A 27,555-nucleotide genomic window follows, 5' to 3' on the forward strand; every position below is an offset into this window, starting at 1 on the left:
CACGTAGCCTTGATTGGCCTGGAATTCTCTGTGTAGATCAGGTTAGCCTTGAACTCACAGAGCTCTTTTTGCATCTTCCTCCCCCACACAGGGATTAAGCATATACACTACCATTCCCAGCCTGTAAATGTTTTTTTAAAAGAAAAAAGAAAGAAAGAAAAATGCCTCCTGGGAAGCCCCAGCACTGTAGGTGTGGCCAACAGCCTACCAGCAGGAAGGTGGGTCTCTTCCCCTGCTACTGGCTCTGTTGACAGATCCCCGCAGAGCAGCAGTTCCCCAACAAACAGCGCACCTAGATCTGCCTTTGTCCTGGTCACCACCCTGGTGTGTTCCTGCTCTCATCTGGCCAGGCAGTAGGATCCAATGAGGCAGAAGAATATTCTGTCTGGAATGGAGGGACAGATGTAGTTTTGAGCTTGTGAGTCATGGCTGGAGAGGCCAGCAGTGCAGCAGCCGGAACAGTGAGAAGACAGCAGTTAGCTGCCCAAAGGGGGAAGATCTCTTAGAAGAGGGAGAACGGGAGAAAGCAGACAGAATGACACAAATCAGTGCCTTTAGCACTCAGAGTTGTTGTGTGTGGATCCAAGTTCCAGGAAGTGCCGGGCTGCTCAAGTGTAAGGCTGGAGGGGGCAGGACAGAGGCTGGTCCCACAGCACAGCTGTTGGGAGAGACTTGGAGAACATGGGATTCAAGGAACGCACTGCCCTTGTAGCTGTTTCTGCGGCCCTGTGTGCTTGCTACCAGCAGAAGGAACCTCATTTCTCCATCCACATGTTTCTGACCTTACCCTGGCTCTCTGCTGTGATGGGGCCTGTTGACACCTGCTCTGCTGAATCTTGAGCACCTAGTTATGGTTCTGATATATCCCTGAAGCTCCACTTGGTCTATTCCAGGTCTCTCCAGCACCCAGAGCCCAGTTTCTCAGAGAGCACTGTAGATTAGTCCCCTCTCCCCATGAAAGAACAGCATTTATACGGGACCTCAGAGTATCACTTTTCTGGAAGAGCCCTGAATACAGTGTCATTAGCTTTTGACCCCAGTGTCTGCCTCAACATTTTTTGGAGGACGATGTTAGGCCTTCAGAATGCTGAGCCTTACCCACCAAGCCATTGGAGATGGAGCAGGGGCTTGTCTCCAAACTGAGGTTGAAAGGTGTTGGGCATGTACGAAGCAGGACACAGTCTCCATCTCCCCCACAGGCACATGCCAGGTTCGATTTGAGGATCAGGCTGGAGGGCTGTTCCCTAGGGTAGCAATGACCTGCTTTCGGTGAGCCTGGACCTGCTGCCTTGGTTGTCTTCTCCTTTCTGAGCTGGAAGGTCTGCTCCGATTAGCACGCTGACGTCAAGAAAGCATGTCACCTTCAGTCTCCCCTCAGCCTGGCAGCTGCAATATATCGGTTCAGACGTGTCCCCTGCCTCACTACAGGGGCCAAGGCCAGCAGGGAAAGAGGGATTATGTTGTTCCCATCTGTCTGCAACTGCCTGCCCAGGCTGCATCCAGCTGTTACCCATTCCCTACTGCCAGAGAGGCAGATGTTAGGGTGAGGTCAACCTGGGATCTGGGGACCTGCCCATCAGCTTCACGTGAATGTCTTCAAGGCTATTTCTGGCCTTGCCATTATCCCAACGGCTTCAAGTGATAAATATAGACACAGATTGAAAAGCCCCAGTGGCAGGCAGGCAGGCAGGCAGGCAGCATTGGGGGAGCGTGTGGACGGGGGCTCGGCTATAAATAAGTCTGCTGGAACACCTCCCCAGCCATGCCACCACTGCTGCTGCCAGGCTAGCATGCTTGTGTGTGCACTCAGAGAAATCCACTCCCTCGTCAGCTCCCTGCCTGAGTACACTTGTTCCTGTGGGATCACAGGTAGAGGAGGGGTGGAGAGAGGTTCTGCTAAGGAGATGGAAGAAAAAGACTGCAGTTTATGTTGGGGGCTGTAGATAGTAGGGTGGACTGCTGTGGTCTTCTTCAGTACCAAGTAACTATTGTAGAAGGGAAATGTCAAGTGATCCAGCAAGCGGGTCCTGGGGAGAGCCACATGGCATGGGAAATATAAATATACTATATGTCCCTGCAGCCTTCAGTCCTCTCAGTTTCTCTTGGTGTAGCAGATCTGAGAAGGAAGAGGCAGTGCTCCTGCTGGAAGCTATCATATACTTCATTTGGTGTCTTTTTCCTGGTTTTGCCCTTCCCAAACCCATCCTTTTTGTGAGAGCACAGCTTTGTTTATCTCTGCCTATCTCTGTTCCCACTGCCAGACCCCAGGCCAACTCACCAGGTGACCCTAGTTTGGACTGAGCTCACACAGGTAGGAATTCCAGCTGTTCCCTGACCTGTGGCTGTGCCCCCTCCCCCCACTCATGCCTGTCTCCATCTTCCTGCTTTCCTTGGCATCCTGTAGTTCCTCTCCTTGCGCCTTCCCTTCCCTGTCTTTTTCTTCCTCCGCCTCCTCTCAGCCAGAAGCAATTACCTGGGGCTGCTGGATGGGGAGTTGTGCTGTGCTCAAGAGATGCTTCTCTTGTGGAAAGGTTAAAAGTCGGTAAGCTGGCAAGGATCCTGGGAACTCACCATGAAGAAAGTACCATGGCCATGCAGTCACCAACCATGGGGAGTGACGCCCTGGCAGCCCCTCTGTGGCCTCATTTAACAAGGGCTGAGCATTGGAGCATGCAAGCTGGACCTAGCGAGAAGTGGCGTGTATCAACATTGTGTAGGTAAACGATGCCCTGAGTGTTTTGGAGATTGCAGCAAGAGTAGGCTGTCTTGTATGAGAGTGACTTTGAGGGAGGGAATCATGTTCCCTTTCCCCGTGTATTCCCTGTGCTATAGGGCTTCAGGAGACAAAGGAAAGCACAGAACTGCTTTGGCCTATTGAGTGGGTAACATGTGCAAGGTCTTGCTGCTTAGTCCTAAGTGTGCACTCTGTGCGCTCAGTATTACTGCCAGGATGAACTAGGTCTGGCTCTTGGTTTCAAGGCACTCTTGAGCCACAGGAGGAGACAAAGTTCTATTCTTTTGTGATACCCATGCGAATGACAACCACACACTGTAGGACCTGGGGCTTCTGCTCTGGTGCTGACATCTGAACTGGATTGTAGAGAAGGCTGTTTGCTGAGCACAGACGTGGGGTTGGGTATACAAGGGAAGGAGACACCGCAAACTCGTGTCTGTTATGGACAGCCTGGAATTCTGTCTGTGGTGCCTGGTCAGACTGTGCTGGGGGAAGCTAGGCTGAGGGAAGAACCAAGTGGAATCTTGTGCAAGGAGAAGCATAGATGGCATCTGGGAATGGAGGAGAATGTTGAGGGGCTTTAGAGGAACGCCAGGAGCTGGTGTGTGTTTTAGAAGTTTCATTTCACTTTGTGTGAGTGACAGGCAGGGGATGAGGGGCACACTGGTGACATTACAATGTCTTTGTTGAGTACTTGAAAGGTTTTTCTTTCCTCTTTTCTCTATTTCTTTTCATGAGGTCCTGTAAAATTGGGGTATGTGCTCCCATGAGTCAAGAGACAGTTGTTTCTGAAGATGGCAGTGCTGAGCGACCATGAGCTGAGGTTTGCAGGGGCTTGTGATAAGCACAGAGCCATCGGTTTCAATTTGCTTAGCTATCCTCTTCAAGGGTGACGTTGTCCAGCAAGCTTGGCCAAAGCCAGTAGCCAGGCCTATAGCAGAGATAACCAGTACCCCGGGAATTGGCCCAGGTCTTTCTTGACAAGCTCACAGATCCCTAAGTTGCACAGGCTGCTCTTAGCACAGTGTTTGAATCCCTGCTTGCCAATTGGATCCATTCACCTCTGTGGTGTTGCAGAACCCAGAACTTCAGCCTCCAAAGAAAAGTGAACAAAGAAAGCATGCTATGCGAGGAACAGATAAACACATCTTCTCAGGGACCACAGAGCCCTGAGTGCAGACTAGACCACAGTCTCATGATGTAAATAATGTTGTGTGTGTGGTTTTGCCGGCGTGGATGGATAAATAGGGTGATGAAATGAGGCTGAGGACAGAGGTGGTATTTGTGAAGGGCTGGTGATGAAAAATCCTATGCAGAGCCTCTATCCAGCCCTTCAGTTCTAGGCCTCTTCTTGCTTGGGGAAACTCACCCCAGGAGGGGAGGGCCACACACCAGGTACCCACAGAGAACCTAAGCCATCCTGGTACCCATGGCTATTGTTCTCCCCCTGAGCAGGGATGTGGGAAACTCATGAAGTTGCTGGGATATAGAGGGACCCCAGAGACTTTCTAGAACCCTCTCTATCTTGCTCCATCTGCTTCCTAGCCAATGCTCATACAATCCATTCTACAGCTTGCTATACTCTCTTGGCTTCCTTATCAAGCTGGCTCTTTCTGCTTGTACCTCTCACCAAGCTGGGCTGTTGTCCGCATCTGCCTCCTAAGTCTAGGAAAACAAGTAAGTGCTTGCTGGAGGTTCCGCGTTCCAATCTGAGAGAAAGCCATTCTGTGCCCTTGGGCCGTCTGTTACTGACCCTCCTTAGCTTTCACTTGTCAGGTTGTGAAATGGGAACTCTAAAATGTCACCCACCTGGTGCGTCTGCAGAGTTATATGAAGCAGACCAGGGCAGGGCAGCCAATACAGCTGAACTTTCTGTTCACTTAGCTGTCCCTTTGAGGTGATGGTGACACAGAGGGAGAAACTGATGCTCAGGAAGACTGTGACTGGTGAAAGCAGAGGAGTTGGTGCCTGCCTGACTAGGTTTCTTGCCTGCTGTGGTGCCCATCTCCTTCCCTCGGTTGTGGAAGAACAGCTAAGAATGGGACTAGGCCTCTGGTCAGAGATCAGGATCCAGCCGGATGACCTTGAGCAAGCTACTACAGCTTAGCTTCTTGGTCTGCAGACGTGGCTGGGCGCACAGCACACACTCCAATCCACCTTCTGCTGGCACTGAGTGGGTGGCTGCTGCTTCATTCTTCCCTCACTGGGCAGTAAAGGTTAGTAGGGTGCTAGCACCAGAAGGTTGGGGAGACTGTGAAACCTTCTGTTTCTTTTCCCCTTCCTTCCTTTGGCCTGACCCCCCACTGGCCCAGGTTTAAGGATAGAGCTGAAAGAACTTGTTCTAGGCTAGAATAGGTCTGGATGAAGTGTGGACACATCTCCTGCAGGCTGTCATCCTCCTCCTCAACCATCTGGAAGCTGGCAGGCCTGAGGACTCCGGGACCCTGGCCTGGGCTCTGACAGAGTTGTCTGGCCAGTACAGATGGAGGGCATGATTTATAGTGCTGTGAGGGAAAGAACTCTTCCAATGGTCAGCTTCCACAATCCCTTGCTTTATGACCAGAGTTAAAGGCAGCTGTTTGGATAATGTCTCCAGAGCACTTAAACTGACTTTCCTGGGCCAGAGAGGCCGATAGAAACGTTGGTGTCATCATGTGTGAGCCAGATGCACCAGATTTCAAGCTTTGGGGTCAAACACGGGCCTTGGCCAGCTGCCCTTCAGCATACCTAAGGATGTCAGGCCCCAAACTGGGGCCAGTCAAGATTGCCTTACCTGGGAAGCCACCTCTGAGCTTCCTGAGCATCTCAGGGTTCCAGATTCCCTAACTGCTTTAGTTCTGTCTGCTCCAGACTAAGCTGCTACTCTGAGCCCAGGTCACCCCTCTAAGTCTGTGGTTTCCCAGGGATGATGAATTTCAGATGAGACAAGTACTTCTGAAAAGCACGACCTATTTCTCCTGGCCATGCTGGCAGTTCCACAACAAAAAACTGGGGACTGTAGGATGTGGCAAAACTGGCTCCGTAGCCCCCATGCTTTCCATACTGGGCTAGGCCTCAGTAATCTCTTGCTCAAATGGCCAGAGAAGAGGGCCTTTGTCTCCGAGTTGAGGGGCTGGTCCCTGGAAAGCAGGCAGTACTGCCTCTGGCCAGGCCTGCTGGCTCTGTGTCATCTTACACTCTGTTTGAAGCCCCACTGGCCCTGCCTCCCCAGCTTCTGAGACTCTTGGGTGTCTTGTGTAAGTGGGGGCAGATCCAGCTGAGCCTGACGAGCACTGGTGGCTGTCTCTGCTCAGGTGCCTGTTTGTCCTTGCTGTTGTTTCACAGAGACAAGATAACCCTGTTTTTTGGCAATCCAGCTTTATGCAGGGTAGGAGAGATAAAATATATGGGGTATGGGGGACCACATTCTGTCTGCTGGGTCTCTGGACTCCATCTGGATCATTCCATAGAGCTGACATCTGTGTTCTCCAGCCCAGCTCCAGCCCCAGGTGGGTGGTTCTGAGAGGGGGATGCGAGCTACTTCCCCAAGGGCAAAAGGAGAGAAGGCACATGGGAGTGTAGGCCTTTACCTGGAGTCACCTTCAGCAGATGCCCTGAACTCGGAGGTGGTTGTCTAGGGTTAGTTTATTAATTCCTGCATTTAAAAATAAGCATTCTAAATTAAATATTTATTCAAGATAAATATATTTAAAAATATTGAGATAGTCATATACCATTCAATCTACTCATTTAAAGTGCTGATCCTGGCATTGTTTAAAATATTCTGAATTGTGTAATTATCACCACAGTCAACTTAAAAACGTTTTCATCTCCTCACAGCCCTCCACTTCTCTTCAGACCCTCTTCCCCACGCTAGTCTGGTCTGTCTCCATCGCCTGTCCTAGATGCTGCATTGAGATAGAATCCTACAGTCTTGACTTCTTACTCTGGTATCTGTTGCCGAACATGATGTTTTCATGTTCTCCTCATAGCATGGATCAGTCCGTCATTCCTTATTTATGGCTGAGTCATATTGCATCATGTGAGCAAACCCCATTTGGTGGCCAATGAGTTTTTAAAGGATGACTCTACATCTTAATACAGTTATGAGTTAGTGTTGGGACGGGGGGATGGGCACTCTGGTGGGGAATGTAAACAGAAGCAGCTTCCCAGAGGCCCTCGGGAATCAACTTAGAGGTTGAGCCTGGACTCTGTGTCTGACAATCTTTCTTACACAGCTGGTTGTCAGGAGCACTGATGAGACCTGTAAGGATGGGGTCTCCCAGGTTGCCTGCCTGGAGGTTTTCATTTTCTCCTTTCAAGACTCAGGGAGATCTTGCATGTCGTGAGGACAGGGCTCCTCCAAGGCAGATACAGCTGTGCCTGAGGAGGCCACAGCAGGAGGCGGGAGCCCTGGAGCCTCTTCAGTTTCTTATTTGAGGAGCAGATCTGAGGCCTGGAGGAGGCTTGCAGACAGATCCGGAAATTGAACCCAGATTAGAACCAGTGTGATTGATAACAGCCTAGGCATTAGAGGAAGGGCAGTTAAATATTTGTTTAATCTTGCTCTGATTGCCTGTCTTTTCAAACAGTGACTGCTGACCACGCTTACTCCCTGCCGCAGTGCTTTCTGGAGAATAGGGTCCTTTTATTCACAGGAAGAGCCCCTTTCTGCTAGTTCTTAGTCCAAAGGTACCACTGGGGTCTCAGACACAACCCTCAGCTTCAAGAAGTGACCTGTCCATACAAGCTGAGTGCTGACCAGGGGCTACCCTGCCCAAGGGATCCCTCAGCCTCTAAAACAAAGTGAAGGAACAAGGAAATCAGAGAGATACCTCAAGGAGTGCCTCTCCCTGGCTGGTGCCTGACAGGAGCCAGTAATTGCATTGAGTTCCCCTTGCAACCCAGCCACCCACAAGATGAGTGAGAGAAGAGGATACTGCCGTGTACGTGGCCTCACAGGTTGTAGGTGGACAGGGACAGGATAGCGCAGCTCTCCAAGGTCATGAAACAGCCCAGATGGTGGCTTGTCTTCTGTGAGAAACTTCAGGCCAGCAGCCAGGCTTCTGTGGGCTGGGGTCAATAGGAAGGTGCATCCCTGCGTGAGTCAGCATGGCCCACCTAGTGCTTGTTTTGCATGTGGCATGTCTGTGTGCCAGTTTCAGTAGCTAGAACTGGCTCTCTGGGTGAGTGGTGTGCCAGCTTGTGTCTCATCGACCTCAGCCAACTTTCACCACACAGGGGAAGAGTTCTGGTTGGAAAAGTTAGATGTGTAGATCGGGTTGCTGCTTTGTTCTCATGAGTGGTGTAAGAACAGAGTGGGGAAAACGGATAAGCCTTGGCTATGTTCTCCTGTGAGACCAGGAGACTTTGGCAGCTGGCAGCCAATGCATTTGTCACCTGGGTACTATACTTCTGAGTGGCTGTAAATTGCACACCCCATGAGGTGGCACCTGCTGCTGCAGGTCACTCAAGCACCTCAAGCAGGTGGCCTCCTAATGAAGTGGCTCAGGACAGGGACCCTGCTGTGAAGCTAGGCACCTCTGCAGGTGGTGGGGTGGTCAGATAGAGAGAGGAGATGCTCCTGGCTGTTTCTGTAAGGCTGCCTACAGCTGGGCAGCCAGGCCTGGCAGCAAGGGAATGACTGTGAGTGATCCAAGCCCTTACTGCTTCTCGGCCACCTGTGTGCCTATGACTATGTCAGCACCTAGCTCAGTACTAGGTCTCTCTGCCCAAGGAAGCTGGACAGGGGCCAACAGGAATCTTTGACAGTCATGGAGGATGGAGGTAAATTAAGGCAGTTGCTGGGCCTTTTAAAAAATATTTATTTTTGTGTGTTTGTACATGTGTGTGTGGGGGAGTACAGAGTCCATGACACATGGGTGGAGTCAGTTCTCTCCTATTATATGGGCCCAAGGGGTCACACTCAGGTCTCCAGGCTTCGTGGCAAGTGCCTTTACTACTGAGCCATCTTGTTGGCCCTAAACTACTGGCTCTTGAGGAGCAGTCCTGTAACATGGCTGTATTGCTGGCCAGGCCTCTAACTCCCTTGGAGCCTAAGTTGCCCAGAAGATTTTCATTGGGAACTAGCCGGACAAGACCAAACACTGGCTGGCCTTAAATGGCCAGCAGGACTCAGGCAGTTGCCTTCTCTGGGCTTCGTGTCTGTGTCTGTAAAGAGATAAAATGCCTGCCTTCAAGGGCTGCCTGGAAGATGAAAGGAGACAGGTAGGATCAAAGGTTGGCGCACAGTGTGGCCATGCAGGTGGCCTCCAGGGTCCTGCCTCCTGCCTCCATGGTCATACCCGTATGTTGTCCCCTCCCACATCGAGGGACTGGCCTGTGTTTCTAGTAGAGTGTTGCAAGTAAAGTGTCACTTTTAAGACAAAATTATAAAAGACAGAGGAGCTTTCTCTGTTTTTTTCTCTTGCATCATTTGTTCCTGAAAGCTGCTGTCTTGTGGGGACTTTGGAGAAGCTCTCTGGAAAGTTCTGGAATTATGGTGAGATGCAGGGGTAGACTTCTGGCCATCAGCCTACACATGATGTCAGTCACATGAGTGGGTTCTTCAGAAGTGGCCCTTCTAGCCCTAGCAAAACTTTCGAATGACCATAGCTCCTGCCCTGGCCAACTTACTTATATGGCTGCCTGAATGACCCAGAGCACAGCCACCAGCCAAACAGTATAAGGTAGTGAATGGTTATTATCTGAACCATTTTTTAGGGTGGGTGCTATTTCACACAACCATAAGATCATGTGCAGCGCTCTGTGCCTACCAAGTTCCTTTTCTCCTGGACAGAGGCATCTTCGAATCCAGGGCAAAACTGTTTTATTTTCTGCAAAGGTGCCTCTTGGTGGCTCTGATGTGTATCTGCATGTCTTGATGGCCATAGCAGGGTTTCCGTAAAGAGCCTTTCTTCGCTGTATCCATGGTCTGGAAGGTCCCATTGATGCCCCTGCTTCATGGTCTGTACCCAAGGGCTGATGAGGCTGTGAAAGATCAACCTCGTCATAGAGCAGTGCGGGCGGGGACTTCTCAGACTTGTCCGATAAATTGCAGTACCGGGGTGAAGCAGGGATGTCTGGACCCTTGTGAATGTCTGTCCTGTCCGCTCTATGTTCTTCCCCTCTCCCTCAGCTTGACCTGTTGGCCGCTTGAGATACCAGCCTTGCTTCCAGGTTTCTCACTTTTGTTCCCCAGCCTACACCAGGAGGAGAAAGGACCTCAGATAGATAAAGAAGTAGACAGCTAGATAGCATTGTCCTTTTAGGTGCCCCTCAGCCTCACTGGGGAGGAGGTGTGACTTCTGTTTGTCACTTTCTTGCTCAGAAGGAACCTGAAAAAGACAAACTCTAGTGCTTTCAGCGTCCCAAGGTCCTGCCACCTGTGCTCACTGCACATGTTTAAGGATGGCTTACAACCAGCCAGCCAAGACACTGTGACCCATGTGCCCACAGTGGCAGCCCTTGAAGGCTTCTCTTACGCATCATCTGTCTTGAGCCTTTCATATATGCTATACATTCTCTTAATGTCAGAATACCTGCTATGTTTTTAGGCATCAGGGGTACCAGACTGAAGGAGATGTAATTCCTGTTTTGTCTTTTAATTAGTCATAAATGGACATACAAACATTTGTGATCAGGCCGACATTAGTGATCAGGGTGAGGGAGACAAAGGGAGAACACAGGCCAGATGAGAGGACATTTCTAGAGAAGGCAACATTGTTACAGTGACACTGCATATGAGTCCTTGGGGGACCCAAGTTCTTATTACTGTGCTTCCTGCCTGTCCAGCTTTAGGGCTTACTTGAAGGGCATCTTGTTTATGAAATGTGCCTGTTCCCTATCCTCTTTAGCATAAAGAGTACCTCTTCCCTCAGTTTTTCAGAGGTTTGTTAGACTCACCTGTAAAACTCCTTTGGCGTGGTGCCTTTGAAAGGTGGTAGTGGCAAAGAACATCTTAGCTTATCATTAAGTTACTTCACATTTGCTTATTTAAGCTCTATATTTCTTTCACCCAGAAGCATCTGCCACTCCCACCTTCACCCTACTTTCAGTTCACCTTCTAAAGCCACCAGCCAACGTTTTAAATGTCACTGGTGTGTTAGGTGTATTTTGAGCACTGGGGATTAATCAGGAAGTGGCATGAAATCCCTGCCTAAAATATACGCTTTGATCGTTGTGGTGGTTTGGATGAGAAAGGCCCCATAGGTTCATATATTTGAGTATTTGGTCCCTAGTTAGTAGAACTATTTTGGAAAGGATTAGGAGGTGTGGCCTTGTTGGAGAAAGTGGGGGTGGCCTTGAGTTTTTAAAAATCAAGACAGGCTCAGTTTCTCTGTTTCTGTCTCTGTCTCTGTCTCTATGTATCTTTATCACTCTCAGTCTCTAGCTTGTGGATAAGACGTAAACTCTCAGCTACTACTCCATCACCACTCCTGCCTATTTACTGCCATGGTCCCCACCATGGTCATAATGGACTCATCCCAATTTAATGTTTTCTTCTGTAAGTTACCTTGGTCATGATGTCTCTCCACAGCAATAGAAGAGTAACTAGGACAACAGTGTAAAGGCAGGAAGAAAAGCACACAAGGGAAGGGAATAGAGAGAGGTTTTAGATAGGGTGCTAGGAAAGGGCATCTCCGCAAACCTATAGAAATTTGGGAGGAAAATTGTGTGGTAGTCAGGAAAGCCGCAGCAACAGGGGCAGTGGTCCTGGGATGGAAGTGTGCTTAGCAAGTTTGAGAAACAGTGAGAGAGGAAAGGCCATCAGAAGTAGAGAGAGAGCCAGAGTGCCATCCTGGGGGACTAAGGTCATGGTGAAGACTTTGGAATGATTCTAAATGTGAAGGGGGGCCTGGGAGGCTTTTGAGACAGTGACATCATTTCCTGTACGTCTGTATCTTAACTTGCTCACCGTGGGCCCCTGGAGCAAAAGGTTAGCAGGACCCACTTAGAAGTTCTGTTTGTAGCGGCATATAAATCGCCAGCTGGCAGTTTCTAGTATTCCTAGGGACTCGCTTGGAGGGGAGTCTAGCACCATCCCACCAAGTTGGAAGCAGCTTCCCCTCCTGCTGTGCACATGGAATCTTCCACCTATGTGAAAGACCCCCATGTCTGTGGTTCTCTGGGGTCTTGGAAGACCTCATAAGCCAGGAGTGTGGAGATCGTCCCTTAGCACCCTATCCTGGTTCTGAGGGAGTTAACTGTATGCTGTATTAACCTAAACTGCTAGACTAGGGAAGTGCAGTATGGAGCTCTCAGTCCTGACCCTGGGGAGACTCAAGATGCACCAGGCCTGTCCCGCCATCCTGTGGGGTTCCCAGGAGATGTGCACTGAGACCTTTCCCTCAGGCTTCCCGAGGTTCATGCAGTCCCTATGTCAGGGCTGTGGAAGCAGTTGGGGTCAGCCTCTGCCTGCTCCAGGCTCCTCTGTACCTCCTTTGCTTCTTCTGATATATGCTATGGAACAACATTGATCAGCTTGAGCCTGGAGGAGTGGAGCAGAGTTTAAATCCTGCTTCATCACCTCCTAGCTGTGTGATCTGGGGGCAAATTACTAACCTCTTTGCAATTTGGTTTCTACACATGTAAATTGTAGAGCAAATGGTCAAATCTGTTCATGAATGTTGTGAGCCTTAGTAGTGTGGCTCAGGGTGGCCCCTGCGCCTGGCCACCCTTGAGTGATTAGTGTTACATGGTGGCCTTCTTGAGCTTTCTGGAATGGCTGCCCTGATCCTCTTAAGAAGAACATTCCTGCGTGATGGGGAGATTATGATAATAATCCATTTGTCCTTACCGTTTATGACTTGACCAGGGCCCTGCCATATGCTGAACACTGTTTGTGCGTCATTTATGCAGTCCACGAAAAAACCTGAGAGATATGTACTAGGAACTCCTCATCAGTGTAGAAGGGAGCCCAAGCCTCAGAGGGATGGCGGAACTTGCCAGGGCTCTCTAGCTGGTTCACAGCCGTGCCAGCCCTTGGCAGTCAGCTCAGAATGGCTTTCCTCCAACCAGAAAGAGCCATGGGGCTGGGTGCTTATCATGAGCAGACTAGGCTCTGGGTCTCCTGTCCTTGCTCGTGGTTCCCTGGCCCCAGTGATCTTCCCTGCCTCTCTCTGACTGTAGATGGTCAGAGAGGAACTCTCTGTAAAAATACAAATAAACAAAAGAAGAAAATTATGTAACATCTGGGGCTATGCATTCCAGAGAGAAGAGATGGCCAGTGCAAAGGCCCCTCCATCCCTTCCAGAGAAGGTGTTCCCTGGGGCTTCACAGCCCTGCCTGCCCTCTGGCATTTGGTATGCCATAAGCTATCAACGAAACAGGGAACCTTGGCCCAGGGACACTGGGCAACACAAGGTATGAGAGGGGCCTGCAATAGTCACCATGGAGTGGCTGGCACTTTTGTATTTCCAAATGGCATTTGAAAAGTGGCCTTCTGTTGTCTTGTATTTTTACAAGACATTTTTACACATATTGTAAACTTTTCCATGCTGGTCATTTGTTTTTTACAGGGTTTTTTTTTAGAACAGATTTTTTAAAAATATTTATTTATTATGTATACAATATTCTGTCTGCTTGTATGCCTGAAGGCCAGAAAAGGGCACCAGATCTCATTACAGATGGTTGTGAGCCACCGTGTGGTTGCTGGGAATTGAACTCAGGACCTTTGGGAGAGCAGGCTTTTAACCTCTGAGCCATCTCTCCAGCCCCTCCGCTGGTCATTTGTAAGCACACAGATCAGTCACATGGACTGTATTCACCATGCCATTTGGTATTACTTACTCGGCCTGCTTTCAGATTTTTGTTTGTTTGTTTATTTTTTGAGACAGGGTTTCTCTGTGTAGCGTTAAAACCTGTCCTGGAACTTGCTCTGTAGACTCGACTGGCTTTGAATTCAGAGATCTGCCTGCCTCTACCTCCTAAGTGCTGGTTATGCACCACCACTGCCCAGCTTTTCAGAATATTTTTATCTTTCCAACAGATACTCTACCCATTAATAAGTGCTGTTCCTTCCCATACTATGCTGTCTGTGGATATCCTTCTGCTGGACAAGCCACATGAGTGGCTCACAGGACATGTGGCCTTTTGAATTTGGCTTCTACCACCAGGCAACATGTTTTCTGGGCCCGTTGATGTTGTTGGAGCAGACATTTTGAAACAAGCAGGGTGTCTGAGCAGTGTCATTAGCGATGCAGGAAGGAGATGAGAAGGTGAAGTCCCTCCATCTGTACTCAGTAGGAGGCAGTGACTCCCACTGTCTCTGCTTGGGCTCCTCAGCTCTGGGTTCTAGATAGGAGCACCTGCCCCACACTCCATGCTCCCACAGCTTGTTGTGCTCCATAGCATCCTGGGGTGAGTGCTTAAGTGCTGCTCATCCCTGCCTTGCTTCTCATTTGTGAAATGGAAAGAGTTCTCTGTGGCCTGAGTCAGCTAAGGGCCAGCCCTGTGTTCCAGTGTGAAGGGGGGGGGGGCTGGTGGTGATTCTTACACTGTGATTGTCTTATTTATTAAAAATTAATCGAGGGGCCTTGATGCATCCGGACTTGAGAGAAGCTGACAGGTCATGTGGTCTCTGAAAGCACAGGGCTGGTAATCCATTTTAAAAAACATTTTCTTCTTCTTTTTAATTTAATGGAGGAAATCATTAGCTGGGAGATTGGTAGCACTGATTTATTTCTGTTTTGGGGAGGGGGGGCAGGAGAGAAGATCGCCTCTAATTGCCGCTTGTTCTAGAAATACGCCAGCCAGACATTCCCATCAGCTGGGACTGCTGGTTGGAGGTAGGGGATTGCATCACATCTTCTTCCCTTCAGACTCCGGGAGTGGCAAGGGGCTCTCAGGGTGCAGGTAGGTGTCCCTGATGTTGACAGCAAATTTTCACAGTAGTAGCAAAGCTGCTTTTGGTGCCTAGATCCCTCAAGTGAGCCTGAGTGGAATGCATTGTGTAATTCTGGGGGGCGGTTCCCCCAGATAGCCTGTGTTCAAGACTTCATTCCCAGGGAAGCAGGAGCAGGACCCCCCATCTGGGAAAAAGGACTACGTGCCTCCTCTGGGGCTTCATCTGGTTCCAAGGGGAGGCAACTGGGTTCACCCTAAAAATAACCAAAGATGCAAACAGCCACGGAGTGCAAATGTTTTTCCTATCTGTGGGCCAGATCATTTAAAGGTACAGCTGTCCTCTACTGCCAGTGTTCATTTTTCCTAGAGCAGAGAGTAACTTTGAGGTGACCCCTGGGCTTTATAGGATCCCCAAGTTGAGGTCTGCCTGGGATGTGGCATGGGCGCCTCCTCCCTGGGGGCACCACACACCTGACAGACCCTGAGGACCCCATCCAAGACAAGGGGTGCAGGCAGGCCCAGGCAAGTATGGTCATATTGTGAAGCCTCCTGGATTCGAAGGTGGGGTCCTCTTGACTTCAATTTACAAATCTGTCCAGCTCAGAAAAAAGAAATGGGTAAAGTAGTTTTGAGAGAGAGGATGGATGTGAATAGCTAGGCAGGATGTAGAGAAGGTGAGAGGCGAACTGCCACCATGAGTGTGGGCCCCACTGCAGAGCGGACTGAAGGGCCAGCCCTCAGCCTACCCTCCACAGGCTGCTCCTTGGGTGGGATGTGTGTTCCAGGCACTTCCTGGCCTCCCACTCTCTTTTCTGCCTCTCTCTGTACTGGTGGCTGCTGCCTGAGTCTCCTAGGCATCTTTAGATGGTGGCTGGGAGTCCTGCATCATGGCACAAGACTTTAATCCTAGCATCCACGAAGCAGGGATAGGAGTTCTAGGCCAGCCAGGGCTACACGGTGAGACCCTGTTTCAGAAACAAAACAAACACTATAATTAGGAATTCTTAGTTCTCTAGAAAGTTCTCCCTGGATATGCCACAACTGAGAAGAATACCCTAAAGGGGGTAACCATATGAGAAGAGCCATAGTGAAATTTGGGGGAGAGTCCTGCCACACTAAATATGGCTACACCTTAAGGGTGGTGGGCTTGGGCTTCAGGGCAAGTGGCTATGTCATTGGGTAGGACCAGGAATTAAGTCTGCATCCACCGCTGGGCCTGGCCGAGACCTGTGAAATGAAGTACTAACTTGCAGTTCCTACCTGTTGTTCATTCAGTCATCCTGCTGTCCATCCATTTCCCATTCACCTGTCTGTCCATTCCTTCATCCCTCTGCCTGAGTATTCACCCATTATTCATTCGTTCAGAACATTTGCTCAGTGCCTGTTGTGTACCAGGTATTCTTACGCATATACCCTGGGATATAACTATGAATACAACCGCCTAGAAGCCTTCATTCTAGTAAGTGAGGTAGACAGTTGTTTTTTTGTTTTTTTTTTTAATTTGGTTGGTTTTGGTTTTTTGAGACAGAGTTTCTCTGTGTAGTCCTGGCTGTCCTGGAACTTTATCTGTACACTAGTCTGGTGTCTAACTAACAGAGATCCACCTACTAGGTTAAATCCCAAGTACTGAGAACAAAAACCTGTGCTACCCTGCCCAGCATGACAGTTTGAGAAAGGAACATGCTGCAGCACGGGTGGATTGCTAAGTGAAAGAAGTCAAGCATAGAAGGACAGTGGTGTAATTCCATGCTGTAACGATGCTGCCAAGTGGTCACTAGAGTCAGAGTCATAGAGACAGAAGTAAAATGGAGAGTACCAGCGTGGGGTGGGAGAGGAGTTAGTGTGTATGACTGTTGGTTTGGTTTAGGAGATGAAAAGGTTATAGAGCTAGTGGTGAGGGCTGCATAGCCATGTTAATGTTCTCAACGCCGCTGAACAAAGCACTTATGAGCTATCAGGATTACAAATGTTTATATTTACCTCCATTTGGAAAACAAAAACAGCAAATAGTACATTGTATGTTAGGTAAGGATTGGTATTATGAGAAAACGAGAGGATTAAGGGAGTGCCAGGACAGGAGTTAGGGTTAACACTCGAGTAAAATGGACTTGGGCAAAGGCTAACAGGAGGAGGCCGTGCCAGCATAAGTGCCCTGTGGGAGGAGGTGGACCCCAGTCTGGATAGCAGGGATAAGGCAGGGAGGCCACTTGGGGTTTTGAGCTGTGGGAGGCAAGATGTCCCTACAGGTTTGTGGTGGGTCCCCTGGGCCTTCTGCTTCAGGAGCATGGGAAGCTTGGAGGCAAAGGAAAGCTTTGCAGGAAGGAAACAGACCTGTCCTCAGCAGCACCTGCCAGCTCAGGATAAGACAACAGTCGCCCTCAGTGTCTGAAGGCCTTGGTTCTACCAGAGTGTACCAGCCCCTTCTGTAGAAGGCAGAGTACTGCATGTGACCTGCGTGTGTCCTCCTGGACACCTTACCCACCTCTCTATGTTATCTGTAGTGCCGAGCACTCCGTAAAGCTGTGTGAGGAACTTCCACACTGCACCATTTCCACAAAGAGCCGTCCCACAGTGACACCATTCAGAGAGTAACGGCAAGAAAGAGTTCTTTACATGCTCGGTACAGGCAGGATTCTTTTTCCTCAATATTTTCATTTCAGCCTGTAGTCGGCTGACTCTCTGGATGTGGAAACCACAGAGATTGAGGCTAGCTGTGGCTATGTTTAAATTTGCCCCATTTGTTGCAGTCTTCATGGCCAAATTACTGTCGTCCCACATATGCTAGGCAGGTTCCAGTGACTGGGGACAGGAGAGCAACGTCTCTACTTTTGTTTCTCATCTTTGCCTTGGGCCCGGGCCCAGCCTTGCTCGCTAAGCCTGGGAAAGTCACTTCACTTTCTGAGTGTGTCCTTATGCATCCACAGAAGGAAAAGGCAGATTCAGAGTGTGGTCTGGGATCATGTGAGGCCATCTATGCACTGGGAGCAGCTACTGGGGGCGGGGGAGTGGTCTCGCTGAGCAACTGACCTTCAGCCTAGCCTGGAACCAGGGTTGTACTCTGCATAACCACATGGGGTTCTGCCACTGCATGGAAATGGTAGAAAAGTTCCAGTCTCGAAGACATTCCGGAGATGACCTCAGGAGTTGCTGGGGGCGACGAGGGAAGGCAGTGGTTCTAGAACAGGGCAGAGAGGAGGATCCAGGTCAGAGGTTCAGAGACCCTTGTCATTATGGAGTTTAAGGAGCCTACTCCCCAGCTTCTGTCTGTCTGCTTCCCTGAGAGCCCCACCGCATACCCGCTGTCCTTCTAGATAGCCCCTGAGCCAGGCTGCAGACAGACGGATCCCCACACCCAGGCAGCTGAGGTAAGTAGAGAGAGGAAGGGAAAAGGCAGAGGTTGAGGAGCTAGGCCATTTGTTTCTTCTACCTTTACAGTTGGCCTGTCCTTGGCAATCATCATAGCTCCATGTGAATCTTTAATTTCATTTATAAATAAATGTGAAGCCAAATGAAAGGTTCCATCTCCCACTGATACTAGCCACATTTTGAGTCTCAGTGGCCACTTAGACCTGTGGGATAGCAATGACTACCCTGGCTGGTGCAGGGATAGAGTGTGGTCATCTCCATACAGTGTTGCATTAGGCAGCAACCTTGTCTCTGGAGCAATGCCATAAGATAGAGACCTGAGAGGCTAAAGAGGGGAACACTCACCAGTTTACAGCCAGGAATGCTGGTGCCATTGGAACCTAGTTTCATTGGTCAGAAAAGGCATGAAGTGGGGGTACTTGTGAGTCCTTTTGCTCAGCTGGCAGCTTCCCTGGGACAGAAGAAACTAAGGCTACTTGGAGTCTTCTGCCTTTATCCCCATATCAGACATGGGTGAGCTTTGCTTATTGGAAAGACAGGTGACTAAACATTCCATTTAGGGTCTCTTGGGGCTTGGAGATGAAGTGCCCAGAACACTTCCTTGGGTTCTGGGAGGCGGTGGAGGAATAAGAGGAAAACTCACATGTAGAAATAACCCACATGTCCATCCTGTGATGTGTAGATACGTACAATGAGGCCTAACATGAGAATGTTACTCTGCCGTGAGGGAACAAAGCAGCCTGCATAGGGTATGACATTGCATTAACTTTGAGAACATGTTAAGTGAAAGAAGGCAGTCCCAAAAGGTTGCATGCACTTTGTAATTTCATTTGCATGAAACACCCAAGGCAAGCATGTCTGGACAGTTGATTAGTTGGTGGTCAGGGAGTGGCTCTCCCATGTGTCTCCTTTCAGGTGATGCAGATCTGGGCAGCTAGATAGAGGTGGTGGCTTTACCACATTGTGGATATTCTTCATGCCACTGAAGTGCACGCTCTAAATTGATGAGAATGGGCAATTATGTGTTGTGTGTATTTTACAGTAGAAAAGTGAGAGGACAAGGTAGGAATCTGGGCAGTGAATATGTGTATGTGCTCTTTATAACATTTTTCTGACTTATTCATATGCAGGGGCATTTTCATAACAAATTATTGTTGGGGGAGCTAGGAAGAAAAAAAATATTTCCTAGGCTGCAGGTTTCAGAGGCAAGTTGGGAATAGTAGCCCTCAGATGTTCCCTCAAGAGCAGCAGGTGTGGGAGCACTGCTGTTTGCTCCAGGCTCTGACTTAAGGTTTGCCAGCCAAGTGCTCAAGGGGAGACAGAGCATTGGATGCTGCCCCCATGCTTCCAAATGGAGCAGGAAGGGACACAGTGTCCACAGCCTCAGCCTTTCCTAAGTCTGCCAGCGTCACGGTGCCCCCAGAAATATAGCTTGGAAGAGAAAATGGTCTTGTCTCAGTTTGTACCAAGGAAATGAAAGCACAGAGATGTGACCAGACTTGTGATGGCTCTGTGAGCTCCAAAGGGGGAAAGAGACTCCAACCCGGTCTCCTGCACTCCCCCAGTCACCTCTGCAGCACAGAGCCTGCGTGGGGCTGGGGGCAAAGCCATGTGCATGGAGGTTTGCACAGCAGTTGTAAGGTTGGTAGTATGCAGGTGGGAGGTACAGCCTAAAGTAGGCCTGGTCCAGGGTGCCCATGCTATGGTCCCTTCTTTAACCAGCAGGTGCCCAGCAACCTCCCATCTTGGCTTCCTGCCTGGGTGGCTCTGGGCCACAGAAGCCTTCCTGTGGGTGGGCATCCCCTCCTTCTTGAGGGTGGGAAACTATGACTCAGGCTTTGGTGGCTGAATTTTAGAAACAGGAGGCAAGGATAGAGAGGCAATGCTTCTTAAAATCCTGGGGAGGGGACTGGGTCTCTGTTCCTGGGACTTTGACCTTGGGTTCTGAGTAAGCTGCATGAGGTTAGTGGCGTGAAGAAGCGGCAAGTCCAGGGTCCCAGCTGAAGGGTAGATAAGCAACCTGAGAGAGGGGGAAAGCTTTCTGGGCTGCTCTTTTCTTCAGGGTTACGGTAGTGGAGGACTGTTTTTGCCCACCGTCCAGCCATGCCCCACCCTGCCTTGGTGCGCAGGCCAAGGCCTGTTTGGGGAGGTTGCCACAGCAGAACTGTGGGATTGGCTCTGCTGACGCCTTCCCCTGGCATATGGCTCCTCCGCCCGCCTCGAGCTCTGCCAGCGGCTCCCCTTTCTCCATGGCAACTTAGCTCAGTGGTCCCAGTGGAGGAGAGAGAATCAATTCTCCCTCCTTCCCGCCCTCCCGCTCCACTCCCCACCCCTTCCTCTCCTGCTTGCCTTCCTTTTGCCTCCGTTGTCCCTGCCTGGTGGCTCCTCATACAGCCAGGGGACTGTGTGCTGGCACTTCCAGGCATGAGCCGCCTATAGCACTGCAGGCTGGGGGCGGCTCTCTGAGACCTGCACATGGGCAGCCAGCAGAGTCTACAGGATGGGGCTGCTGAGAGGGGCCCCAGCCAGCTCCTGCTGCGCGAGGCTCCAGCCCTGGTACTTTGTACCCCCCTCCCTTACCTCACATTGGCTTCCTGAAAGGTAATTTTCTGCTTCTTCTTGAACATGTCTCAGCTTTAGGCTAGATTTATTAGCGAGGAAGGCTCCATCTGGTCAAGGGTCTGTTTACTTTCTCTCCGAAAAGCTGGGATAGAGGGAGAGCTGTAGGGAGAGGCCTGGCCTGGCCTGCCGGAGCACTGCCTGTCAGAGCAGAGTTGGGGTACACAGTCCCTCTCCTGAGTAGCCCAGCTCCTGTCTTCCTCTGGGGGCCAGAGACGGTGCGCTGCTGCCCTTCCCGTTTTGCCAGTGATTGCTAGAGCACCAACAGCCTGCTTTCTTAGAGCGTGGTCGCACCAAGGAAAGAAGGAAATCTAGAGACGCTCACGTGCCCCCCAGCGGGCAGAGCTCTGCCTACAGGCTGCCTGGCTTTCTAACTGACTAGTCCTTAATCCTAGGAAAATGGGCACTCGGTGTGGGGATGTTTATCCCTCCACCATGATTTCAAGAGGATGATGTCAGGAGACTCATCTCCCAGCTGACTTCAGGTGGACTGGTCCTGTGGGTATGTCCTGTGTCCATCTTCACATACCCTGGTGCCTTGGAACTGCCACCCAGCACAGCTGGTTTCAAATGGGATTCTAAGAATGGTGGGTGAGCATTCTCCACCTCTTCCCACCCTGAGGAAAGGCATTCAGAGGAGTTGGTGGTGTTGACCCCTCCATAGCTCAGCCCAGGGGACAGGCAGCTCCCCCATGGCCCCTCCTTCCTGTGCAGCTGGCAGTGGAAAAAAAAAATCCTTGGTTGTCAACAAGAACATCTTCTGTGTTGATGGAAAGTGAGGGCCGAAGATACCGGATTTAGCACCCAGTTCTTAGAAGCTACAGGCTTGAATGGTGTCTGTGTGTAAGCCCTGTCTGATCTTTAAATAGAAAAGCACATATCAAGTGGCCCTGTCTGACTCATGGGGAACATCAAAGTTTGGTGTGGTATCAGGGAATCCATATCCAACCCTGAAAGTGGTACCCAGCTCAGGAGACTGCCTGAAGAGGTGTTGAGCATTCAGGTGTGGTCCTGAGTTGTCAGGTGGTATGAGGCCTAGGGTGAGACACACGTTAGCTCGCCAAACTAATAGAGGATAGCAGACTCAAGATCGTGTTGATAAATCAGGCCATGGCCACATGATTGCTTTGTTTTTGATTCTACATTCTCCCCGACAGATTGCTTTAATAATGACATCAGGACCTCGACAGCAGCTCAAGGCCTGCGTAGCTTTGTGGTTGGGTCTATCTCTCCTATGACCCCTTTCTTTAAAACTGCAAGAGAGCTACCATAGACTATGTTTCTAGTGCCTCCTTCCGAGCAGTAAAACAACCCTGATGGGCAGGACAAGGAGGTTGTGTGTCTGCAGGCTCAGCAGAGCTTCCAGGCTCTGTACTCACCAAGACCCTCCTGGCATCTGGTGCTGTGCAGGCTTCCTAATGGCATTACCCATGTCTGGGGTTGTTGACTGGCTGTGAATTCTGATGGGTTTACGAGCTGTTGGTGCTGGGGAGGCCGTGTGCTGGTTTTGTTTTGTTTGTCTGAGAATGGAAAATATGATGTGACACGTAAAGGCAAGCCCTCAAGAACAGCTTCTTTCTCATCTCTGCGCTTAGCTTCTGTGGGAGGCTGGTCCAGTACTGCCACCGCCACTGCTGCTGTCACAGCAAGGTTCTTCTGTCTTGGAGTCTTTCATGCTCCCCCAGGACAGACAAGCACCCATTCAGATCATTCACTTGGCAAACCCAGAAAGGACAGCCAGAGCTGAGCTCAGAAGGAGAGGCAGGATCCACCGCCAACTGCTTGTATCCCAGGTAGACCCTGAGTGCCGTCCTCCAGCCCTGCCTCCTCCCACCCGAGTCCTTGCTTAGTGGATGCTCCCAAGTGTAATTGTGATTGCAAGATTGCACATAGTGCTGACTTACTTGAAAGCATCTTGGGGAGCTGCAGAGGGTGTGAGAGCAGCTTGGAGAGGTGGGAACCCTGGCTGCCGATGGCTTCAGCCAGCCAGAGTGTGGAAGGCTCATTCCAGGAAAACTGGAATAATCACCGTATTGGCTGGCTTTCAGGCGGGTGAGTGGTTCTTTCTTCTTTAATTTGACAGGAACGCCGGGATTCAGGGAAGGGATGGCGGGAAGCTGGGGGAGCCTGTGCTTTGTGCAGACCTCATGAAGCCCTGATGCTGTAAGGGTCAAGTTTGACGCATTTCTCCCGTGCTAGGTTGACCACCAGGCTATGCCCAGGCAAGACAGGCAGCTCTGCCCCTGTTTAGGGATTCTGAGGCTTAGAACAGCATCTGTCTGGGAGGTTGAACCTCTGTGCCCTCTTAGGGCACCCTGTCCTTAGCTCTTAAAAAATCTCTTGGGGGTATTTACTGAATAACCTCAACTGTGCAGGAAGAAGGAAGTTCATGAGTTAAACATTCCCCTGTGTTCTTGTGATTTCCTTGAACACATACATACATATGTGTGTACACATGCTCACATCTTTGTGCAGTTATGCATATGTATACATGAATGCACACATGCAGCACTTGTTCAGGCTATTCTTGAGTATACACACACATACACATGCATGTGCATATCCACATGTACATGAGCATGAACCACACACAAACACATGTGCCCCTTCTGCTATCAGGAGCTCACGTATCTATTGACATTCTGCTCATGCTCGCATGATCTTAATAATTGTTTCCAGCACTGCCAAGATCATGCACTTGTGCCTTTACTCATTTTTTTTCAACTCAGTCTTACCTGAGTAATGCAGATTGTCCTTGTTCATTTCTAGAAAGAGAGCCCACCTTCTCCTGTCCCTCTCTCCTTATCCTGTACGACAGTGTTTGGGGATTTACAGAGATTGGCATGTTCATCTGTAAGAGAAGCATGCAGCTGCTCACTCACTGAAGATCTCTAGCCCCAAGGGGATTATCAAAGAGAGACTGACAAGCTTAAGGTGTGCTGAGATGCAAGCCTCTGTGAGTGGTGTGTATGCACAGCTGTCTGGGATGTGTGAATATGTAGAATATGTGCATCTGAGAGTGCATTGCATGTGTGGTTTGTGATGTGTGTATAAATGCGGGGCATATGCTTGCATATGTGTTCTTTGTTTATAAATATGCATGTAAATGTGTAACCTGTGAAACATTTACCTTATGTGTGTATGTGAATGTGTGGGTGCATACATTTATTTGTGTGCATATATGTGTGGTCTGTGTATGTATGTGAATTCACTTGTGTGTATTACCTGTGATGTGAATGATTGGAGCTATGTGCATGTGTATATTTGGTATTTGTGTGACTGTAGTATGTTATGTAGAGGTATGTGCTTGTATGTGGCATGTTGCTGTATATTTGTGGCATGCATAGTGTGTTGTCTGTTTGAGTGTGAGCTATGTTCAAAGTGTGTTCATGTAGTATGCCCATTGTATTTGTAGTATATGTGTAGTATGTATATCTGCAGGGCTCTGTGAAAGTGTGTTGTTTGTGGTGTTATGTGTGTCACTGTGAAGGTACAAATGTACATATGTGTGGTATGTATGTGGTCTGTTATGTGTGAGGATATATATATATATATAAATATGTGTGTGGTATGTGTATGTATATGCATTATGTGTGTAGGGTATACCATATTCTGTGCGTGTGAGTGGTGTACTGATGTGTATAGATGTGATATGCTATGGATAAAGTGTTTGTGTTTGCATTGAGATTTGTGCAAACATATGTATGTGCTCATATATGTGGAGTGTTCTGTGAGAATGTGGATATTTGTGTGGTGATTCATGTATGTATGCTTGTGGGGTGTTTGTGTGTTATATAAATATGTGGGGTGTGTGTTTTCTGTGTGTGCGTGTGTGTTTATGTTTACATCTACAGTGCTCCTTTTTGGATGTCTGGGCACCCCGGCTTCCTCTCCCTTTTCCATTTACTGGCTCAGTTTCCTGAGAAGCTCTGGGCAGATGTGTTTGATATGACTGTCCTGGAGTCTTACTGATCATTACAGTGGGTACCTTCAGCATTTCATCTCATTGGATGCTGTGCAGACACCCCATTTTACATGCCGTCTCAGGGTTTGAACACCCTGTGCCATGAAGACAGAGCCAGAACTCGGCTCTCTGGACTAACTCGTTCATCATTCACACATGCAGCTGCTCTGTGCGGCAGGCCCTTGGCTCCAGATGAAGACCAGACCAGGCTTTTGCAGAAGGGCAGCCAAAGAAGGCAGTGCTTGACCCACCTGGCTTCCCTTTCCTCCACCGCAGCTGTCTGACGAGGAGGCTTGAAAGTAACCGTGGCAAGAAGTCCTGGCCCCAGCCCACCTTCTCACTCACGATTCCTGCCCAAGCTACAGTTTAAGATTTAACACCCAGATACCTGCTCCCCACACCCCACCACTTTGATTAAGAGTTATCCCACAGTCTGGAAGACTATGTGCATTGCAGAGTCTGTTTTCTTTATACTAGGGTCTTAGATATCAATGGCTTATGTGGTAGGACCTGTGCCTCACTCTCCTGCCTGTAACATGGAGATAACACTGTTTCACACACCTAACATTCAGAAAAGATGTGGCGTGCTTGGAAATGGATAGTGTGTGTTGGCGGAGGTGGTAGGGCTGCATATAGACAGGTCATTCCAGTGTCTTCTTTAATGGGCAGGACAGATAATGCACCCATTTAGACATGCACATAGGGAGAGGACAGACACGAAGCAGGCTGTGCAAAAGAAGAATAATCAACAATTCTTGGGGTGTGTGTGTGTGTGTGTGTGTGTGAGTTTTTGTTTTAATTTTATAATTTTTATGAAAATTGGAGATTATGAAGATAATTTTTTTAAAAGGTCTTTGACACTTGAGGACTTTTCCTAGAAAGTTGACAGGATGTGTGGTAACACAGAAGTGCCCTTACCTTAAAGAATCCATTAGAAGTCAAATGATTAAAGGCTATAGGTGGCTGTGCAGCTGTGGGATAAGGTCAGGGACCATGGCGGACAGGAACTGCATCTTCTGGGTTACCAGCCTGAGGCCGTTTCCCCTAAACAGGGTTGGGGTCCAGGGTCTGGGCTCAAGAGTCAGACTCTGTTGCCCAGAGTGGCCCTTTAGTCTGCTAGGTGAGAGGAAGATGGATCTTACACTGGTGTCAGAAATGGGCACTGGTTTTTTTTGTTCGTTTATTTACTTTGGTGTTTTGGGTCCAACATGCAGAGGTGAGCGCCCCTGTGAGGTGAACTTTGTTTTCTGCTCATTGCTGTGAGTTCTTCTCACATAAATGTCCAACCTCAGAGCCTTGACAGCTGTTACAAGCAAGCACCAGGCCCACAGCTCAAGAGTCTGTAGTCCCTGCTCCGTTCCGTGGGAACTTCTCTGAGCTGCCACTGTCCTTTGACAAAGCCAGGCTTGGTGGAAATGAATGAACTGTGCAAAATGCTGGGGTGAGGGCGGGGCGTCAGGAGAGGGGAGAACAGGACACCTACCAGCTTAACTCAGTGTCTGTATTTTAAGCAGCTACCCATCCTTTGCCTCAATTTTCCCATTTGGTGTTATAGCAGTTACACCCCTTCCTTTCTCACTCTGCCATCAGCCTGCGCATGAAATCCTGGAGATAGCCTTGGCCTCTCTGAGCCTGTTTCCTGGTTTGCACGATAGGGTTAGTGATGGGTACCCTTGCAAGCCTATAGAGGACAAGAGGCACAGCCTTTCTGCAGCACACTTTTTTCCATATTAGTGCCCTTTCTGCCTGGTGCCTTGTGCCCTTGTAAAGTACCTCACAGTTTTCTAGGTGTGGGCACACCCCTGATGGCAGTCTTTGGCTGTGAACAGGCTTTGTCAAGGCTGTTCAGGCAGGGAGTAGGGATTGGTTAATTTTAAAAACATTCTTGCCACCTTGTTTCATTTGCTTGGTGTGTATGAAACTTCAGCTGGTTGCTGAAGTCCTATCTCCAGGACTGGGCCCTGGGATAGAGGGGATGGGGACTGGGCAGCTTGGGGGAAAGAACTTTCCTCAAAAGTAAGAAGCACAAAGTGGCAGCTATATAGATACAGATTCGAGTCCTACCTGTGTGACTCATGGGACCTGCTGAATCCATTGTACCGTAGCTTCTTGATGTGTAGAACAGGGCAGTTGTCCCCACTGTGCCTCACTCTGATTGCAGCTCCAAGTCTCTACTGATCATAAGAGGGCACAGAACAGGTTTTAATTTCTCAGGGCTTACCTCCAAATGTCCATTCTATATCAAAGCTTGACAGGCCCTCCAAATGCTCTGTACCTCGCCAGTACAGACTCCAGTGTGCTTCCTAGAGCAGGCTTGCCTTGAGATGAGGGGCAGCGTTGTCATTCACCAACCCCCAGGTGTTTCTGACTGTCCTTCCATCACAGGATCCGGGGGCAGTTCTGTGTCTCACTACTGGATTTCAGATAAAGCCACAGTGTGAAGGGGGGAGCCTTCACAGGCCCAGAGAAGGGGCAGAGACCCATAGTCACTGAATCCCTGGCTAGTAGCCTGAGCTTAGAGCAGGGAGGTGTCTCTTCTGTTCCTGCTCACATTTGGAGACACTTGTTGGGAGGATCCTTAAAGGGCACATGCTGTCCAGCCCTCAGAGATGCCCCTCAGTCGCTAGCCTGGGCTGAAGAACCAAGTGGTCCCCTTGAGATGATATAGATGGGCTTCCCAACTCTGGGCCTTTGGGTATATGACCCAGCACAGACCCAGCCTCCAGACCACTGTTTGATATAACCTCCTGTCTGTAGCCTGGTAGCATTTAGGGGCTTTCCAGTGGACCATGCTAGAGCAGGACCAAGACATGCCTCTCTCTCCCTACTCCCATCTCTGTGATGGGAGGAAGTTAGCAGAGCTTCTGGAATCTACCTATCTACCTCATCTTGGGGAACAAGTCTGCCAGCCTCCAGACTCCCTCCACTGCTCCGTTCCTGGCTGGATCTCACACCTTGGGCTTGGTACTATCTGTCCATATGATGATGTCCAGTGTGCAGACTGCGGCCTCTCTGCTACCTTTCAGTTGTGTCTGGTCTGTCAGCT

The 27,555-nt window shown here is 49.6% G+C and overlaps 1 protein-coding gene and 1 long non-coding RNA gene across 14 annotated transcripts in view; one reads left to right on the plus strand and one right to left on the minus strand.

Annotated features, from left to right (window-relative positions):
- Pitpnm2 (phosphatidylinositol transfer protein membrane associated 2) overlaps nucleotides 1-27,555 on the plus strand; it is a 137,923-nt gene that overhangs the window by 39,084 nt on the left and 71,284 nt on the right. The window contains exon 1 of one of the 12 annotated variants that reach the window (XM_048447242.3): nucleotides 20,287-20,527. The exons of 10 other annotated variants lie outside the window; for them this stretch is intronic. The gene's annotated coding sequence lies outside the window, so the exon portion shown is untranslated. Of the gene's footprint in view, nucleotides 1-20,286; nucleotides 20,528-22,460; nucleotides 22,598-27,555 lie in introns of those variants that run through there. One more of the 12 variants, XM_085679102.2, reaches the window with a different exon arrangement.
- On the minus strand, nucleotides 16,517-20,831 carry LOC125408746 (uncharacterized). Of its 2 annotated transcripts, XR_007234560.3 has the most exons (3): nucleotides 20,507-20,831; nucleotides 18,272-18,377; nucleotides 16,517-17,735 (listed from the first exon to the last, which is right to left on the minus strand). It is a non-coding gene; the product is annotated as an uncharacterized LOC125408746 (long non-coding RNA). The 2 variants fall into 2 exon arrangements; XR_014998129.2 differs by lacking the exon at nucleotides 18,272-18,377.

Source organism: Myodes glareolus, chromosome 2 (assembly GCF_982192425.1).
Source record: "Myodes glareolus chromosome 2, mMyoGla1.1, whole genome shotgun sequence".
NCBI lineage: Eukaryota > Metazoa > Chordata > Mammalia > Rodentia > Cricetidae > Myodes > Myodes glareolus.